This window comes from Paramisgurnus dabryanus, chromosome 17 (assembly GCF_030506205.2).
Source record: "Paramisgurnus dabryanus chromosome 17, PD_genome_1.1, whole genome shotgun sequence".
Taxonomy (NCBI): Eukaryota; Metazoa; Chordata; class Actinopteri; order Cypriniformes; family Cobitidae; genus Paramisgurnus; species Paramisgurnus dabryanus.
In genome coordinates, this window is record NC_133353.1 from 5,966,273 (window position 1) to 5,986,317 (window position 20,045).

At 38.9% G+C, this 20,045-nt stretch overlaps 4 non-coding genes across 4 annotated transcripts; all 4 read right to left on the minus strand.

Annotated features, from left to right (window-relative positions):
* Window positions 1-13,539: 13,539 nt before the first annotated feature.
* On the minus strand, window positions 13,540-13,627 carry trnal-uaa (transfer RNA leucine (anticodon UAA)). The gene has a single exon. It is a non-coding gene; the product is annotated as a tRNA-Leu (tRNA).
* Window positions 13,628-13,715: 88 nt separating this feature from the next.
* Window positions 13,716-13,798, minus strand: trnal-uaa (transfer RNA leucine (anticodon UAA)). The gene has a single exon. It is a non-coding gene; the product is annotated as a tRNA-Leu (tRNA).
* A 94-nt stretch (window positions 13,799-13,892) lies between these two features.
* On the minus strand, window positions 13,893-13,975 carry trnal-uaa (transfer RNA leucine (anticodon UAA)). Its single transcript has one exon. It is a non-coding gene; the product is annotated as a tRNA-Leu (tRNA).
* Window positions 13,976-18,583: 4,608 nt separating this feature from the next.
* Window positions 18,584-18,666, minus strand: trnal-uaa (transfer RNA leucine (anticodon UAA)). The gene has a single exon. It is a non-coding gene; the product is annotated as a tRNA-Leu (tRNA).
* Window positions 18,667-20,045: the final 1,379 nt, after the last annotated feature.

Sequence of the window (20,045 nt, forward strand, 5' to 3'; positions counted from 1 at the left end):
GCATATATTTGTAAAAATGAACCTTTGAGATGGTTTTTCTCAATTAGCTAAGTCGGCTGCAAATGATTGTTGTGCAAATGTATACTTGTGCTTGTTTTCCAACCTCTTCAGACAATTTAATGTCTTATCAGGTAAATGCATTAACTGTGTCAAATCCAACACTGCTAAATACATTTAGTTAATCTCATAAGTTAATGCGTTAACTTTGGCAGTCTTGCTTTTCACGCATCTGTCGTATGCACTTGGTTTCAAAGCCAAGAACGCTGTACTGGAAAGAGATCGTCTCTGCTTTGATGGGCTTTTGTGACTGTGAGTAGAGAATAGGAAGGGGTGAGAAATCGGGGGGTGGCAGGAAGACACTGCTGTGATGGTGGTGAGGGTGGGACACCTCAGCTGGACCCCGCTTTGAAATGGACGCCTGACCACAGGGAGAAACGGGAAAGAAAAAGTCCGATTCAGGGAAATACCAACAAGTTGCTCTTCACGGGAATGAGAGGAGCTCTGTGAGAGGAACTTACGCTTCATTCAGCTTTAACCAAATGCATGTGCCTCTGCTTTCAACTCGGTACTGCGGTACTGTTATTTGTCTATTAGCATTAGTGGATCAATGGGCGCAGTTAAATGGAGTCTCAGTTTGCTGCAGCCAGCTTAGCTTTAATGAAAAGGCAACGTTGTGGGTTGAAATGAAAATGAATTCAGAGTTAGAAAGCAGATATGAAGTTGCTTTGAAGTGGCCTGGCCAGTCTTAAGAGAAGCGGTTTCTTAAATCTTGGCACCCCACGCTTTCTAGTTTTTACTACAATTGGCAACCTTCAGGAGATCTGGAAAAGTGAAGAGGAAATAATCTTTTAAGTCTTTTCTTCTCTGCAGTCACGGAAAGCCCTTTTATATTTTTGCGATCGGTCTGTAATAGTGCAATTCACACTACATATTAAAAACAGGTCCAAAGTTTTGGGGAGAAGCGTGTCCATATAATCTCAATCGCAGTGCTAAAAATATGTAAACGTCTATTTCAACAAGTCCTCACGCATCTTCTCTCCTTTATTTTTTTATAATTAGGTCCATAGGGGAACTTTGCTCTTGAGTCCAGTCTCACGCTAAAGACTATTGACTTTGGATTGCCAGTTAAACCTGTTTAACTCTTTGCTTGTTTGTATTCCATGCACACCTTAAAAGTAAGCAATGCATATCAAACACATTATTTCTTTGATTAAATTAAAAGTGAGTTTGTCTTGCACTTATCATGTTGACATACTTTTTCTACTGTATTACATACAACGAAAGTTGTCCTAGCACTGTGCTAGGCTAGCAATACAGAAGTCATGGGAAACAACACACATAATGATCAAAACAAGTATACCTTAAATGCACATAAGGACTGACTGTATAAATATCAATAAAAAAGTTAAAAGTAAAAAAGGCACGCTGTGGATTTGCCAACATCTCTCTTGGACCAGATGACAGCTGACCCAAAGCAAACAACACCAAGGCGTGAGTCGCACCGATGGTAACTTGCTAACAAAGTCAAGATGGAAAGTTACAGACGACCTTATGTGTTAAAAGGGATTCCCCACAGCTCAGCATCTCACCTCACTGGATTCATCAGTGATCAGTATCTGCTACTGTATCACCCAGAGGAGACACCACAGGCATCGAGCCAGAATCCCTGAGGTTATCGGTTCACCTGTTGTGCAATCAAATCAAACCCATCTGAGACTCAATCGCACACTCGCTTGCTCACCATTCGGTCCCTTCCGCCAAGCAATGACACAGCTTTAGATGACTGCTTGGTAACCATAGCAACATTTGCCAGGTTCTGCAGTAGATCACCGGAAATCTAATACTCTTAGAACTGTTGCACTTACATTTTTAAATTTAATGAGCTTGAAATTAGAATTAATTTCAGCTTTTTTGACTAGTGAGGAGTTGCTTTAAATTAAAATTGAATTAAATTGAAATAACTTAAGCTATCTCCTCAATAGTCAAGAATTAGTTGAAGTTGAAATGAATTGTAAATAAAAGCAGATTAAACTTAAAAAAATTAGAGCAACAAGGAATATTTTACCGTGTGCATGTAGTAATTAACTGTAGAAATATTATACACTTTACATGTAAGGTTTCATGTATGGTATCACACAAAAAGAGAACAACCAACCCATCACCCCTCACCAGTGAGTCAGAGGTCACAGAAAGGCCATTTCTGTCGGAACTATTTCGACTTCTCCACACTGTAAAAAGTAAAAAGTTCAATCAACTTAAAAAATTACTTCAATTGGTTAAACCTAAAAAAGTTTTTACCAATTGAATTCTGTTTAATTTGAACAAACTTTTTAATTTTTACAGTGTATATCTGTACACTTTCCTAACTTTAAGGTAATGTGAAATTAAAATGTATCCTTTTTATCTTCCTTAACGCTCTTGGTCATTTTTACATATATTATAAAAAAGCTAATTCTGTCTGTCTGTCTGTCTGTCTGTCTGTCTATCTATCTACAGTTTTTGTCTGTCTGTCTGTCTGTCTGTCTGTCTGTCTGTCTGTCTGTCTGTCTGTCTGTCTGTCTGTCTTTCTGTCTTTCTGTCTGTCTGTCTGTCTGTCTATGCATGCATGTACCTACCTATCTGTCTGTCTGTCTGTCTGTCTGTCTGTCTGTCTGTCTGTCTGTCTATTGTTTTATCTGTAAATCAATCATTCAGTCAGTCAGTCTGTCTATCTATCCTGTCTATCTGTCTATGTACCTATCCTGTCTGTCTGTCTGTCTGTCTGTCTGTCTGTCTGTCTGTCTGTCTGTCTGTCTGTCTGTCTACAGTATCTGTCTGTCTGTTTGTTTGTCTATCTCTCTGTCTGTGTGTTTGTCTGTCAGTCAGTCAATCTGGTATCTATACTGTCTGTCAATCTATACTGTCTTTCTGTCTATTTATCATGTCTGTCTGTCCGTCTGTCTGTCTATATATCTGTCTATGTATCTATCCTGTCTGTCTGTCTGTCTGTCTATCTATCTACAGCATCTGTCTGTGTCTCTGTTTGTCTATCTATCTGTCTGTCTGTTTATTGCTCTATCTGTCTGTCTGTCTGTCTGTCTGTCTATTGTTCTTTCGATCGTTCTATCGTTTTCTAATCTGTTTATCCATCTATCTATGTATCTAACTGTCTGTCATTTTATCTATCTATCTATCTATCTATCTATCTATCTATCTATCTATCTATCTATCTATCTATCTATCTATCTATCTATCTATCTATCTATCTATCTATCTATATTTCTGTCTATGTATCTATCTATCATGTCTGTCTGTCTCTGTCTGTCTCTCTGTCCATCTATCTATCTATCTACAGTATCTGATTGTCTGTCTGTTTGTTTGTTTGTCTATCTATGTGTCTGTCTGTTTATTGCTATATATGTATGTCTGTCTGTCGGTCTGTCTGTCTGTCTATCTGTCTGTCAATCTGTCTGTCTGTCTATCTATCTATCTATCTATCTATCTATCTATCTATCTATCTATCTACAGTATCTGACTGTATGTCTGTTTGTTTGTCTATCTGTCTGTCTGTTTATTGCTATATCTGTCTGTCTGTCTGTCTGTCTGTCTGTCTGTCTGTCTGTCTGTCTGTCTATCTATCTATCTATCTATCTATCTATCTATCTATCTATCTATCTATCTATCTATCTATCGTTTTCTAATCTGTCTATTCATCTATCTCTGTCTCTATCTGTCTGTCATTTTATCTCTCTATCCATCCATCCAATTGGTTTATAAATATAGTAATAATAATGCAATATATCATGCTATCTGGAAATGAACAACATACTGTTTGCTATGATATCTTGGCTGCCTACCTACATTTTTCAGTGAACTCAATTTTCTCCTGGCCACCCTGAAAGCAGGTGCACAATTAGAGGTGTCGCTAAATAAGAAAAGAGCTCATTCTCATTGTTAGAGAGCAGGTGGTAATACAGTTTTACCTGTTTCCATAGGTCCCCAAGAGAAGCTGAGGATAGAGAGCCTCTCATAGCCAATTTATCCTCTCTCCCCGGGCTGCATGTGCTGCTGATGGTGAAATGCCTGTAACTTTCGTGTTCCCTCGTCTGGAAGGTAATTAGGAAAGTCTGTGTTTGGCAGTTGGGGCGAGCTGCGACACGCCACTGATGAGGGGAATAGGGCTCTCAGTTACATTTGGCACTGGGATAAAACGATTAAATATATGAGTCAATGACATTTTCTTATTTGGTTGTTTATGGCGTGTCAAAAGCTGATGAGTAATAGATGATATTGTCACCCAGGACCAGAAAAAATCAATCAATGATGTGATGGTCCATTGCCACAGTGTCAGTGGTGAAGTCTGCACAGGTTGGTGAGCAGGTCTGGGGACAGATCTGATTTAAGAATAATGAACTTTTGGTGTTGGGATGTTGTTATAGCTGAGGCCATTGCTAGTACATATTTCCATGGTAAATGTGTAAATAAGGATGTGCCAAACATTGGACTAATATTATGATATTATAATTAAATAATTAAAAAACTATGTTATAATATGATATTAGCTAAGATATAATTTGAATGGAAAATCAGTTAACTGAAGTCAAGTTGTACACACAAAAAGCACACAGTGTACATTTAGAGACTCAGGGTTATCTCCTAAGGGAAGAACTGGTGAGACTGTCTTATCGGGTTATATTTCACTGCCATGTCCGTGGCTGTTATGCCACGTCTGTGACAACGTGAGATATCCTCTGCCAGCTGTGTTTATACATGCACAAGCTGTCGCCGATCACTGTAGCTCCTGATGTGTTTCAGAAGCAAGGCGACCTGTCATGTTATTATCCCATCAAGCAAAAGGACAAAAGAGGGGTGCATGGTTGCAGTCATCCATGCTTACTGCCGTTGCCTTGGAAACCAGCTGCTCAGCAGGAATGTTAAAAGTGTGTGTGGGGGGGGTTACAGCGAGGACCAGTTTACACCCCTCTCCAAAAATGGGTCTTAAGCCCATTGAGAATGCAACGCTTGAAAGAACTCCACAGAGCCACGGGTCAACACAAAGTGAGCTGTTAGTTTAGCATCTTTGCTTTTGAGCTGACAGAGCAGTTTTTTACATGGAAATCCTTGGTCTGTTTAGCAAAGGGAATGGCCAGTCGGTGGGTTGGTTGGGAGGGGAAACAGTTCCTAATTTGTGCCGCTCACTGTCCTGGTTACCATTGCATGCTGCAAGTCAAGCATGCATTTTCCACTGACTATAAAGATTATTAGACTAATTTAAGTGATTTGACAGACTCTCCCCATTTTGGGTTTTGGGAGAAGCTAACACAAACCAACCAAGCTTTCTTATTTGCACCTAATCCCTGTAATTTTAAATCCATCAGTCTCATTCATATTTCGTGAGTTCTGCTTCCCATGCCACAGGCTTCAGAGATTGAACATGGATAAACATTCCCAGAAACCTGCTTAAAATAAACCACATCGGCTATGTTCAAAACAAATACTGGCATACTGCTTACTAGATGTTGAGTACTACAATGTTGTTGTCACCTAAAGGTCCAAGTAAAAAGAGATTTTTCTTTCGTATGAAGTAATTTGTACAAAAACATGCGATTATCATAAAAAACAAAAATGAAACCCCACCCCTAACCCCTAAGTCACAGGAGCAAATGGTTCAAAGTGTATAAATTTGGTACGAATTTATACAAATTAGCCACCTTGTAAAATGCATACAAATTGCCATAAGATAGCATTGGAGCATACACACACAATGAAATGCAGAGCCTTGCAAAATATACTTTATTTAGCTCGCATGCATATACCGGTGTCCAATGCAATAAAAATTGCAATACGTCTCCATGGCTTACATATTGTATGTGAGACCTGTGCGTATGCATCATTACAAAAATCCACAAAAATTACTTCACTTTCATAAAAAAATATCTGATAATTTACTCACCCCCGTCATCCAAGATGTATATGTCTTTCATTCGAGAAGAAATTAATTTTTTTGACGAAAACATTCTTGTATTTTTCTCCATATAGTGAACTTTATTGGACCTCAACAGTTTACGGTTTCAATGCAGATTTAAATAGGCTCAAAACAATCTCAACCAATGCATAAGGGTTTTATCTACCAAAACGATCATCATTTATGCACTTTTAAACCACACAACTTCTCTTCTTGCACTAGGCGTGTGACGTGCTAGCAAAAACATGACATATGCGAAACTACCACTCCAGTGTTTACAAGTGTGGAGAAAGAGAACTCTTCAGACGTTGTTGTATGTGGAATTATACTTATTAATGTCTTTGTGTCAGTTTTTTGTTAAAATGGTCCTCAAGTGTGTGTTTCACATATGTAAAGCGTGACCTTTCGATGTGATTACGTAATACATAAGGTTGTGCTAGTGGGTCACAAGGCTAGTGCAAGAAAAGAAGTTGTGGTTAAAAAGGGAATTTTTTTTAGGCGAAAATGACGATTGTTTCGCTAGATAAGACCCTTATGCCTTGATTGGGATCATTTAGAGCCCTTTGAAGCTGCATTTAAACTGTAAACTGTTGAGGTCCACTAAAGTCTACTATATTGAGAAAAGTCCTGGAATATTTTCCTCAAAAACTTAATTTCTTCTCGACTGAAAAAAGAAAGACATAAACATTTTTATTGATGGGGTGAATAAAGTAATAAAAAATGAAAGTGGAGTAATCCTTTAACCCTTAATTAATTCATTTAATTTTCTGCGAGTAGCATTCAGTTATAATAATTATAGTTAGTATAGTATATTATTTAAATATATATTATCAATATTGATTTACTGCATATATTTTGAGTCTAATTTTATGTATAAAATACTTTACTTTTGGGTAACTTTATTTGAATTAAATTGTTAAAAATTGGGCAAACATTGGGTCTCATTCACTAATAATTGCGTACGTTTTTCGTATTTATACGCACACTTGAACTTCTCACGAAAACTTTCTGCCTAATTCAGAACACGTGCGTACGCACATGAGTTTGTTCTTATACTTGTTCTTATGTTAATGAATTTGGAGTGTTCTAGATGAGTGGCCATGTGCACAAGGTTGGTAATTTGCATAAAACACGCCAAAACCAGCTCCATATATAAGTGCTTTCCGCAGCGCTGGTCCACAGAAAATTTTAGAGCAGTTTGTCATAAAAGCAAAAGAGCTCGAAAAGAAATCCATAATCATATTTATTAAGTAAAGTTCCAATTTTTTATTTGGGAGTTTTTGTTTTCACTGGAGGAAGCCAGTGCTGTCCACTAACCGGAGTAACATTAAAGAAGTATTGGATGCGTTAACAAACATGAAATTTTATTAATATGACAGAGACGCAAATCTGTATCTAAAATAAAACAGACAGGAGATCAAGTGATTGACGTTTGGACTTCTCACTACATTTTCATGACATTTACATTAGGCATTAAGCAGACGCTTTCATATAGAGATTTATAAAGTGAGGAAGGAAAGCGTGAAGATTTGTCATTACTTCTTAATATGTGTAGAAAAAATAAGTGGGCTATAATAATGTATAATATAATGTATATAATAATAATAATATAGATAATGTATAATAATATATAATACAGAAAATATTATAATATCAAATATAATCATGTAAATTTTATATATCAAGATTATCATACACATTATAATTATAGCCTAGTATTTGATTATATCGTACATGATTATTGCATATGAGTGATTGTAGGTTTTCTTGAATTTTTGCGTATATTCAGAAGACATTTTGATACAAACGTTTTTGTTGAATCGTTGTTGGTGAAAACATCGGTACGCACATCTCACACACAAATTTGTGCGTACGCATGCTTAGTGAATGAGACCCAGTATCCTTATGCTTACTTATCAGAATTGCTCCAAGTAAAAACAAAACCAACTGTACTGGCACATAAACTGAATTCAATACTTATTAGAAATAGTGCACACAATAATACTCTATAGTATGCTTTTCTAAAAATAGACACCCTGGCTACTGCTGGGCTCATAAACATGTCTTAGTATGGCCCGAGCTTAAGAAATGGGGTGCAGAACCGATGCTTTAAACAACACTTGATGATTAATGGCATTATCAAGATCGCTTACTGCCTAAAATACCCACCGACGTACAAGAGGCGAAGCCGCCTTAAATCATCTTAAAAACAGCATTGGACGCCAGCCAGAACGAGAGATCGGTCTGTTCGAATATCAGCAACTCTAGACGTCATGTTGGGTGGAGTAATGGGAAAAACAGAAAGCCCGACAAACAGACACGTAAAGATGGCAAGCGGTAGCACGCAGGCCTGCAGGCGAGAGATTGGAGACGCTGATTGCCGCGGGGAAGGAAATGAGGTGGTCAGAGAATACACCACACGGTAATCCTCGCTCTGTACCGGCTGCACTGGTTCCCGTCTCCCCGTCTGTCTCTCAGGAGAACGAGAACAGATTTGGTGTTCTCTCAGTGCCAGTGCACAACGCTCGCCCATGTTTTCTCAATTGCACTGATGAGAGAGACAGGCTGGCTCCTAATAAATGCAGTCCTGGTTTAAATGACGGCTCTAATTTCACTCTTTGATGTTCTGTGGAAAAGCGTGGCACAGCTTTGGACAAACAGAAAGGGTTTGAGTCAATGTCTGATATACCTATAGTTACTGGATTCACTTTTATCCAATACAACATACAGTCTATACATTTTTTATCAGTATCCATGAACTTTGCATTGCTAGCACGTTATTCTAGCAATTGAACTACAGAAGGAGGCTCGATGTGCTGCACACCTTTATTTCAGACATGTGTTGTATCCATAAAGCGGCATTATTCAGCGGTTGGCCTCGGATCGTTTCAGATTAATTCAATTTCCTTGTGTAAATGAAAAGTGCCGCTGAGCTGATATCTGATTAGGATACTCGGGGAGTTGTTTGTAATTAGTTTGGGTGTAAACTCATTTCACAGCACTTTGCGGCGAGGCAACTGTTTTCACAAATTTATCTGCGTAATTGGCTGGTGTTAATCGAGTTGGGAAATACCTCCTGGTCAGATAAAGCAAAAAACAAACCTATTTAAAATAACCTCACCGAGAAATTGGGTATGCATTTACACAACCATCTGGCAGACGCTTTAATCCAAAGCAATTTACAATGCATATTAGTAGGTACACATTTTATCAACATGTGTGTTCCCTGGGAATCAAACCTATGAACTTTGCCCCACCAGTTGAGCTACAGGGACACTGTAATGAATAGGATGCATGATAGGCTTAAAATACTTTTATATTCATGTATAGACGGTTTCATCGGACGCACATGCGGTGACGCAATACACGTCCGGTCCGAACTTTACTTCTGGTTTAATTTTTTAATGGTCTGACTAGTTGCTAAACTAGACTTTTGAACAAATACCTCATCGAAAATAACAAATGTTTTGGTTTCCTAGGTAATCTACGTGTTGTTGTTTTTTGCTTCCCTGCTGAAAAAACCAGCATACCAGCAAGACCAGCATATGTTGTGTTTTGGTGCTGGTTTCCTAGTGAACACCCGCTAATCCAGCACCAAACCAGCATTAGCACCAGCATCCCATGCTGGTCATTCCAGCAAGACACAGCATATGTTGTGTTTTGCTGCTGGTATGCTGGTGACCACCAGCTAAACCAGCATCAAACCATCATAGACCAGCAAAATTTCCATGCTGGTCCATGCTGGTTTGATGCTCGATTTTCAGCAGGGTTGTTATATAAATCAACTATTTTTAAAGTACTTTGTTGTTATTTATTCTTAGCGGAGTTTACCGGAAGTTACGTGTTGACCACGAAAGCCGCTTGTTTATGTTGTTACTGCTGAAACCGTCTATATAGCAAAATATATTTGCATGAGCGCTATTCAATGTTTGGCTAAGGTGTTATGGGTGGTTGTCTGGGTCTTTTTAGTATGTTGCCTGTGTGTTCTTAAGGTTGTTAGGACATTTTAAATGATTGCTATGCTTTTCACTGTGGTTGTGTACTGGTGAGCCAAAGAGGCTCTTACCCTTCAAATTGCGCAAACTGAAATTTGAAAATGTGCCCAATGGAAACATAAACTTCAAAAAAAGTTTATGCAATTCAAAAAGGAATATTTCGCAAAATTGCAATGGTTTTTCGCATGTACATGCCACCTGATGTGCATTAAAGTCACATGATCATTCTTTAAATATGGTGCAGTATGTTTTTTTTTTGAGGACAAGACAGAAGAGGTGTGTTCACAAGAACCAAAAAGCGCATGACATTAAAATACAGCAAGAGCAATTTGGGAGTCGACTGCTCTGTATGCTTTCAATTCGCTCCCTCGGTAGGCATGCATGGCGCCACACACCCATCACATGCTTTTTAAAATTATGTTTTAAAATTTTGTTTAGTCGCATAACATCGGTTCATGGAAATTACGTCTTTTTGCAATAGTTTTTTGTTGACATTAATAAAATAACGCTAAATGCTTATGATATATTATCCACTCCCTCCAGTAAAACACGATTATGCGATCGCATGATTCAATGCATAATCAGCCAAAGTCCGCATATTTATGCGGGGGCCGCATTTTTTCAAATACGCCGCACTTTCACCACATAAATTTCAGATTTCCACAGGCAAAATATGCGGGACTTGCATAATTTCATACTCCTGCATTTTTGTAGCAAAAAGTCACATATATCTTAGCAGAAAGTAAAAAATTTTTGCATTTACTTTACACAAGCGCAGCAACTTCCCCAGTTGCCATGGGAACGTTATAAAGTGATGTAATTGCGCGATGTGAACATCAATTAAAAGCTGCAAACCCCACAATGCCGATGAAGCCCACAAATCAGTCTCATTTCCCAACAAAAATAAGCCAAAAAGGCTTGTTTGACTCATTAATATTTTGTACGTTTGAGCCATGTGTTTATTAAGGTCTGAAAATAAAACAAGATGAGAAGTTGAATATTTCAAGAACTTTCTGTGATGTAGTATGCTTGCTTATCATAGAAAGTAATAAGAAATGACTCTTTACATTAAGGTAGTAGTCTAGTGAGAACAGGGTTTTGGGGGAATCACTTTGTTTCTCTTTTTCATCCAAGCGCAGTTTTTGCAAGTTCCCACAGTTTTTGCAAGTTCCCGCAATTTTTGCAAATTCCCACAATTTCATCATATAAAATTGCATAAATATCCCGCATATTCCATCGCAGTTTTTACAAAAACGTGCCGCAAGATCAAGGATTTTTCCCCGCAACAATCACAAAAAAACTGATTATCAATATAAGGCTCAATTCAAAGCATATGTTAATCAAAAAGTTTGTGTAACCAACCAATGAATAACAATCACTGTTATGACTGTCATTATGACATTAATCAGGAACGACTTCACTTTACTTACATGTTCTACATGCTGTTTTAGTGAGTCACAAATCTTTGTTAATATCCTGACTCCTGAATATCCTTGACCAAATGCGGCGCTGTCAACCAGACAGATGGTTTCTCCTGTATTTTTCACCTTTAGCTCTCGCTCAGGTTCGAAAGGCAGACTCAAGCCTCAGACAAACGCCAAATGAAGCTTTGCTGCCATAATATTTATCTTGACACCCAAAGCTTCCTGAGCTCTTTGTAGAGTAGGTGAGCAGAGGTGTCACGTGTATGGTACATTAAAGACCTCTGGCTGTTTATTTGTTGTCGGATGGAAAGGCAGGGTGAGAAAAACCAGGCCCGTCCTGCTGTTCAGCACCATGCTACCAAAGGGAAGTGAACCTTTATTGGTGACCCCCAGTGAGGGCACAATCAGGTGTCCCCAATTTACAGATATTTCTAGACTGTTCAAACACAACCAGAGCGTAGTTTGGGGGCATAGCATTGGAGCAGATGTGTTTGAGGAAAACATCACAAAAAGACGTGACAGCTTAGGCTGATGAAAGAAAAAAGCCAGCCAGGGTGACGTCCAAGGAGCTAATGTTGTGAGAGCAACAGTTCAGCCAAAAAATGATGCATGAATAACATTATACAAATAATGGGAAAATATGGACTCAGGGTGGGTTTTCAGAATAAAAATTGTACATCATTATCTGGATACAGGGTAGTTGCTTTTACCTGGCAACAAACCACTACATCATATTCAGTATGATTGTTGGTTTTGAGCAGACAGCAGCAAAAATCTTATTTTCAAATTGGTTAGATTCAAGCTTCAAATTGCTTATTTTCTGCAGCAAAAACCATGAATCTTTACAAAGCTTATTCACATGAGCAGTATGAAGTTTCAGGGTGAATTTAACCCAGCGGTTGGGTTTTTCTCTTATTCAACCAACCATGGGTTGAAAAAAGTCAATATTGGGTATAGTACAATGAAATTTATTTTAAAACTGTAAGAAAAAGTAGAAATAGTCTGTCATGACCAGAATACCATATCATCATATTTTTTTCTTATCTTTTTGAGAACATGGGTAATTTCAAACACAATGAAGCCATTTTCTTTTATTGGCCTTTAACAGTGATTCAATGTTATTCCTGGGTTCTGTACAGTATTTCAGCTAACTGAATAAATATCCTTGTGAAAATCACAATCAGAAATATTAGTAACGTGGTTTCTAGGGATGCAAAAGTGACAGAAGGATCTGCAGAGGCTCTGTGTGAGATTGAAGGTGTGGATGGCATCTATATAAACCTGCCAGTCACTGCACGCCACTCCTTTCACTTTCTGGAACAGCAGATGTCCCTGCTGACATGATTCTTATTAACACTCATGCAGAAATGCTCATGTAAGGTGGGTTTTTGAGAAAAACAAACAAACATCTGGTTATTAAAATGACTTCACTGTGACATATCTGAAATACATTTTGTGCAAGTATTCTGCCCTGCCTAAACATTTGTGTCCTAAAATTCTTTTTAAAGGAGAATTAGCACTACCTAACTCTGCATTATTCAACCCAGATGTTGGGTTTAAATCCACAAGGACTTCTTAGGTCCAAAACCTTAACCATTGAGCTATTCTGGTTGCTATGTGGTCATTCTTTTGTTTCTTAAATAGGGGACTTTAGAAACCAGCTCATTTCTTAATTGAGATCAAACATGATCAGAACAGATCTGCATGTTGTTTAAAACACATCTGTACCATAAGTGGGTTTCGAACCTAAAGGACATTTGTCCATTGGATCTTTAGGCCCAATCTGATTTCTCTGTCTTACCCCTTACCCTTACCCCTACCCCTTACCCCCTACCCCTTACCCCCTACCCCCTACCCCCTACACCCTACCCCTTACCCCTTACCCCTTACCCTTACCCCTTACCCCTTACCCTTTACCCCTACCCCTTACCCCTACCCCTTACCCCTACCCCTTAGTTTTGCATGTTCACGTGAGAGTAAGGCCCAATCAGGATAGCCCTTACTCTCACGTGAACATGCAAAACTAAGGGGTAGGACAGAGAAATGGGATTGGGCCCAAGCCCAGTGTCTTAAACACTTGACCATCCTGGTTTCTTTGCGTATTTGTTAGCCCCTTTGTGAACACAGATTTTGGGTAGTCACAGGGGGACATTACTGCTTTTTTAAAGATAAGGCTTACCATACAAGGAGTGGGGTTTGAACCCACGAGGATATACATCCATTGGATCTTAAGTCCAACACCTTAACCACTCGGCCATCCTGGTGTGTTTGCTAGACCCCTTTGTGAAACACACAGATTTTGGGTAGTCACAGGGGAACATTACTGCTTTTTTTTAAAGATATGACTACAAATACCAGGAGTGGAGTTCGAACCCGCGAGGATATACATCCATTGGATCTTAAGTCCAACGCCTTAACCACTCGGCAATCCTGGTTTCTTTGCATGTTTGTTAGCCCTTTTGTGAAACACACAGATTTTAGGTAATCACAGGGGAACATTATTGCTTTTTTTAAAGATATGACTACAAATACCAGGAGTGGGGTTCGAACCCACGAGGACATACATCCATTGGATCTTAAGTCCAACGCCTTAACCACTCGGCCATCCTGGTTTCTGTGGGTGTTTATCGACACCCTGGGTAGCCACAGTTTTTCATTTAAAAGATAACTTTAACAGGTGTGGGGTTCGACCCACAGGGAAATTAATCAATTGGATTTTAAGTCCAACGCCTTAACACCCTAGTTTTTTGTGTGTTTTCTCAACTCCTTTGTGAAACAAGTCATTGATTTTGGGTAGCCACAGGGAAGCATTAGTGTTTTCCATTTAAAATTTAGATTCCCATTCGGGTCACTTTGTAGAAATCCTTTTCTTTTTAATAGCGCACCTTAGAAAGCAGCTTGCTTCTTTGAGATCCAACAATTACTGCTTTCTGTAAAACAGCTGTACTAGGAGTCCATTTGCCCATTGGATCTTAAATCCAACTTAGCCAAGTTCTAAAATTAAAGTTACCCTCAACAATTAAATCAAGTTGTGCAGCTGCTCAGTGTGTGTGTATGGTGTGTGTGCATGTTCTTATCTGACCTTAATTCAGAGTGAACGCGTCCCCTTAAGCACCTTCCCCATTTGTGACTCAACAGCGTTTGGCTTTGATCGCCTTCTGCACGGCTCACCAAGCAAACGCTTTAATTAGTACTTTATTGACTAATGCTTTTCTGCAGACCTTGTGTCACTGGCTTTACCGACCACCAGCCTATTCTTTGCGGATTAACCTCTTTCTGTGCGCAGTTTAACCGGCCATTGTCCTGCAGTAACGTGAACTGCTCTCGTAGGAGGTTTTGACACAAAAGCCCTTCAGTGCGCATGGAGACCTCAAAGAGCAATCATCCCTCCATCTCCAGCTCTTCAAAGACTCCTTCATCATTCAGAATCCCTCTCTGTTCCTCATCGGCCCCTCGTTTGAGAGCGGGACCCCGTCGGCCCTCACCTCCCCCACTGACCAACACGCTTATTTCAGTCTCTCCTGGGAGCATGGAGCTCATATATAAGACCAGGACAGCTGATAATGACTTTGCAGCTTTGGGGGAAGGAAATCACCACTGTGTTTTGGTGGTTATGGCAGTGGTTCTGTTTGTGAATGTCCAACATGTGACTCGCCAATAACAAATTTGGGTAAGATTGGCTGAATGAAAGAGCCGATGGGTCTGTTTGGTTACACTTTTAAGAAATGCCCTTTTTATGCAATGTCTTTAATCAGGACCTCAGCCAGTCTGAATTTTAACTTATTATAAATTTCATTTTGGACCATATGTATCCAAGTGTTTGTTTGTAATGGTGGTGGGGGTTTATCTTCTCTGTCTTATCCTATCCCCCTTTCTTCTTAAAAAATTGTAGGCCTGCAGCTCCTAATGTGGAAGTGTCTCTTTCATCTAAAAGTCCCTCTAATGATCTCTTGTAATGAGCAGACCTTTGCCATGCTAATAGGCGTTCAATTGTTCCCACTTTTACATGGGGTCTCCATCAACAGGGGCAGTGTGTCTTGGTTGGGGGCTTTACTCTGTCCATCTTCAAAAATCCCTGGATCACAGTGAGGGGGACGGAGAGACACCTTTGAAGCCAACACTAATGCCCACACTCATTATCGTCTATAATGGCTTTTGTCTGGTAATTGTTGAGGCTTTTTGGTGCGAACGATTTCTTGATATTGTATGCGAGTGATTCCCAGCATGCGTTTCATTTCTATGTTATTTTTCCTTTCTTTGGGTCCATCATACCTTACAGGTCATGGGGGAAGGGTTGGTTCACGGCAGGGTGCTTCAAATCAATATAACACACTGGTCTTCTTTCGATAAATGACATGGTGTTGGAGGAAGATCCGGATTCATTAGAGCTTAGTTTTTTACTTGACTATTTAACGACCTCCTATTTTAGGCCACCGGAGAACAGCAGTCCGTGTTTTTGAAAGAATTGTCAAAATGTGCCCCTACCCTAGCTGTCACTGGACTGTACCCTTTCAAAAAGCACACCTTTGTACTTGTAAGAGTTCATATTAGCACCTCAAAGGTACATATTGTTTCCAAATCTAATAGGAACTTTTAAAAGGGTACTGCCTCAGTGACAGATGGGGTACATATTTTGGCCTTTTTTTTCTAACAGTGCAGGGATTTGAATGGATACTCACTGCAGTCTTTGTTCTGTGATCTTTCTGTAGTTACTGAATGGTTTTCATCGGTTACTGAAGTGTTTTTAAAAATGCACAGAGTCCACACTCCTCCCCTCAAGATTTACACAGCTGGTCCACGAATACAACACACACTCCACACAGTCCATACTTTATTTCTGTGGTGGTGAGTACATATCACATATAGCCTTCTGCTATAGCAGCTTGAATATGTACATCTTTATTCTTTTATCAATGTTAGGAGTTGTTTATGCGTTACATTTACACATTAGCAGATGCTTTAATCTAAATCAACTTACACTCTTAAAAATAAAGAAGATGCTGCAAAAGGTTCTTCACAGCAATGCCATAGAACAGTGGTTCTCAAACTTTTTCAGCGTGCGGCCCCCCTTGTGTACAGTGCATTCCTTTGTGGCCCCCCCAAAGAAAATTTATGACAAAAACTGTTTTAAAATTTAACATTTTAATTAAACAAAACATATTAAGTTATACAAAGTAGTGCTGTTGGTATAGCCTTATTTCTTTAGGTTTAATTACACAGAATTCATGATAAATGAATGTATTTTATAAAATGACATAAAACTGGGGCCCCCCTGGCACCATCTCACGGCCCCCCTGGGGGCCTCGGACCCCAGTTTGAGAACCACTGCCATAGAAGAACCATTTGGAAGAACCTTTGGGTTAAAGAAATTTAGCAATTTTGAAACAAATGCTTTGTCATGAAGTCGTCATGATATTAAAATAAAATGTTTATTTTTCAAAATATTGTGGTATTTTTTTTTACAAATGACTTATCTATCTATATTTTTTTTATTAATGTGCCCTCACAATCTTTCATCAAAAAAGCTAATCTTCTCCCCTCCTTGAAAAAGTCTCTCTTTACTTCTGGTCACGGGGAATACAGAGTCCGGAAAAAGATCGCAGCGATTAGCAACATGACCCAACTTCCAACGATCCGACCAGTGATGGACGAATTCCCTACCTTTTTTCTCATTTCAGAACCATTTCACTCAGATATACGTCACGATAGGAAAAATAAGACAATCGCTACTTCCGTTTCATGTCGACTTTAAAACTGAAATCCGTAACTTTTGCCTCTCTATCGCCATCTCAGTTTGAAGCATAAAATTTTAGTTATTTGCGGGGTAATTTTCTGTACGTGCGTCGTGCTTCCACCTTACTCTGCGCATATGAATCTAAAGCAGTGGTTCTCAAACTTTTTCCACATGCGGCCCCCCTTGTGTACATTGCCTTCCTTCGCGGCCCCCCAAATAAAGTAGCCTTATTTTTTTAGGTTTAATTACACAGAATTCATGATAAATGAATGTATTTTATAAAATGTCATAAAACTGGGGCCCCCCTGGCACCATCTTGGGGCCCCGGAGCCCAGTTTGAGAACCACTGATCTAAAGTCTGTGATCAATGCACCAAATATGTCATTATACTTCAAGATGACATTTAGAAGTACATCCTGAAAGTCATATTACCGAAAACTTGTAATCCGAACAAATAATATATCTTCCGCATTTGTTCTGACTAAATGATGCCCTACCTGTTCAGAGGAAAAGCTACAAACTCTTCACCATCTACGGCAGCATACACAGATTATATAGTAGCTGGTACTTCTACTTTCTGTTTATGGATGTGATGAAATGACACAAAGACAAAAGGTGAAAAATACATTTTCCAGCGAAAACAGACCCAGACAATCAAATTAAATGACATTATTATTAGCCCTCCGTTGTGAATTGGGCAAAGGTAAGAAGACCGTTTTAAATAAACATTGTTTATTCAAGTACTTTCTCAATTTTTTTTATTTTTACCCCCAAAAAGTTACAGATTGCAGCTTTAGGTATTTTGTTTTATTTACTACTTATACAGATAACAAAAAAAGAAGACCTGGATTGGGAATGTTGCAAGTTGGACATAATCTGCTAACAGTTTATTTCCTCAACTTTTAGGAAAACACCAGCATGTGAAAAGTAACAGACACTGAGTAAAAGCTTCAAAACTTTTGTTTTATTTTATTCAGTCTTTTCCGTCAATGGCATCCGGTTGAAATTGTACAGTATCAGGCGAAGTGGCCCAGGAAAGCAGCTGCATCTTTTCATTGTCGGAAAAAGAAAGGAAAACACACGCAGCCCCCGCAAGGCTCATGGGTCTGGCAGGGTCATAACCCAGCACCTGAGCTAATCATGGACATTATCAAAACAGCTCGCTCTCTGGGGTCTATTTGTTTATGTAATCCAGGGTGGCCCTTGCTTTGCCCTGCCTGGCCCTCGTAACTGCACCTGGAGAAGGCAGTAAACACCTCTCCCTCATTTCTGAAGGAATGAGGTGCTAAAACTGAACAGGAAAGAGAAAGAAACCTTTCGATTAAGTTGTAAATCGTGGTATTTGTGTGATGTGTGCATTACTAGCAAAGTATTACTATTGATAATGTTAGAAACTATAGTATGTAATGTGTAGCTACTATCTTCTTAGATGGACTATATAACTCAGTCAGTAGTACTTTGCTTCTTTTAAATTTTTACAAAGTGCTACCAGGAGTGGGGTTCGAACCCACGTGGGCATACACCCATTGGATCTTAAGTCCAACGCCTTAACCACTCGGCCATCCTGGTTTGTTGATGGTCTTTGTTTGGGGACCCAAAAAAAATTTTATTCCATAACTTGAATTTTAAACTTTGAAATGTGCCATATGTACAAACCGAGAAAAATGTGATAAGCAGTCATGTCAGTGGCTTATCTGAGACAGAGCTCATTCTCATAGCTCCTGAATTCCAGCAAAGCTTTCTAGAGTATCTGATAAGAACTGCGCTCTTTTTGACTTTAGTCTGACCTTGATTTTTTTTATTCTTCAGCACCTTTCCATGTAAGCCCAGTAAAGTGCCATTTGATGATTAAGTCAGTGTGTTTGGTATTTAAAACGATTATTTCATTTTTAAAACACATTCAAATGGATGAAAAGCTTTTTGGTTCCCGGGCTTGCCAAGGCCTGACATTTTGAGCTCTAAAGCTTAAAAGATGCAAGGTCAATCTGGACATTCCCAAAGCAGTTCTTCCTATTATTACTATCATCTCTTGAATCTGAATGTGAGAATATATAAAAATATTTTCCCCACCATACAGTGCATTTACAGACTGTAGTACACAAGAGGTTAAAAGTGTTTGTATCAGTACTGAAGGACATCTGCTTCAGAAAGAGACGACAGAATAACATCCCTCGTCCTTGCTCGTGTATGGAATGAAACCCTGACAGATCAAAGATTATTTTATAAGTGCCTGGGTTTATAAATCAAGCGAAGGCTTTTTCATTAACTCATCTTTATAGCTTTCCTTCAAAGAGCTGTAAACAATGATGCTTTCTGGAACATGTCAATTTATTGATTGAATCTGGTTAAAAGAAAGCGCTTTGATTATTGCCATACCAGTATAGCTGTCAAAAAACTTTGGCTATAAACCATACATATGTAGTATGTATCCAGACAGATTTACCCTTGATCATCAGTGACTGACTCATGAAACATTTAAGCTCTAATGGACTATAATATTGACATTTGTTTCTCATTCCATCACATTTTATATTGACTTGAATCAAGTAAGTAACACAGTTTACTTAATCATTCAAGATCTTTGCATGGCAGAATTTCTGGTTTAAAGACACTTTCCAAACATTTTGCTTGGTTGTGGGGTTGTTCAAATGTTCAGGTTTAGTCAAATTTAAAGGGCAGTGCCGGCCAGTAACTTCCTTTTTCGAGTGCACACGAATGCAAAGCTCGTTAAAACATGTGTTTAGCTCGTCTCGTGAGTGGTTTGTCATGTCAAAATACAATACTGTGCAAAAGTCCATTAAGGACTTTGCTGCCGTAACAGCCATGTTACAGCAGCAAAGTCCTTGATTATTACGCCAGAATGAGAGTATAGTTCCTAACCATATCTGGCTAGAAAATCGAAATTTTTAATTTTCTGTCGGTCTTAGTACACCATGTACCTACAGAAG